Genomic DNA, 538 nt, shown 5'->3' with positions numbered 1-538 from the left:
CAGTGCTCATTGCAAGTATATGATCGGCAGCACCAATAATGTGGGAGCCTATATACAGAAATATACATAACTCTTTGGGTCAATGCACTGGCTAATATGCCAAGAACCAGCTTTGTGTTTGTCAGTTTGTTGCCAGGAGAAACTATTCATGTTTGGACTTTTATATACTTTTATTCCCTGTGGTATACAGCACTTTTGTTTTAAAAAGGGACAATTAAAGAAGTAAATAATTTCAGCTCTGAAACAGTTTTAGCCCATTTAGATGACCACACAAATGATCCTTTCCAATGGCAGAAACAGTGGTGAAAATTTGGGATTTTCTCAGCTAACCACTTACGTGCATGCACCACAAGCCTAGATGGTAGAACGCGCCTGTTTGTAGGTGATTGTATGTGAAACATGTTAAGATCATGACTAAAAGATCTGTCATTTGCTTTGTGTAGTCATCAGCTTCCAGCAAAAGAGAAGAGAATGAAGACTCTCATTTGGAACATTGTAGACTCAAAGCCTTCACCACATGACATTTTTTTTTTTTTTT

The 538-nt window shown here is 37.5% G+C and overlaps 1 protein-coding gene across 1 annotated transcript in view; it reads left to right on the top strand.

Annotated features, from left to right (window-relative positions):
* Positions 1 to 538, top strand: part of ATP8A2 (ATPase phospholipid transporting 8A2) — a gene marked incomplete at its 5' end in the record, with an annotated part of 434,715 nt that overhangs the window by 60,553 nt on the left and 373,624 nt on the right. The window lies entirely within an intron of this gene.

The sequence above is a fragment of the Nanorana parkeri genome, unplaced genomic scaffold, assembly GCF_000935625.1.
Source record: "Nanorana parkeri isolate BGI_ZX_2015 unplaced genomic scaffold, ASM93562v1 scaffold945, whole genome shotgun sequence".
NCBI classification, from domain to species: Eukaryota; Metazoa; Chordata; class Amphibia; order Anura; family Dicroglossidae; genus Nanorana; species Nanorana parkeri.
This window is presented reverse-complemented; position numbering and strand designations above follow the sequence as displayed.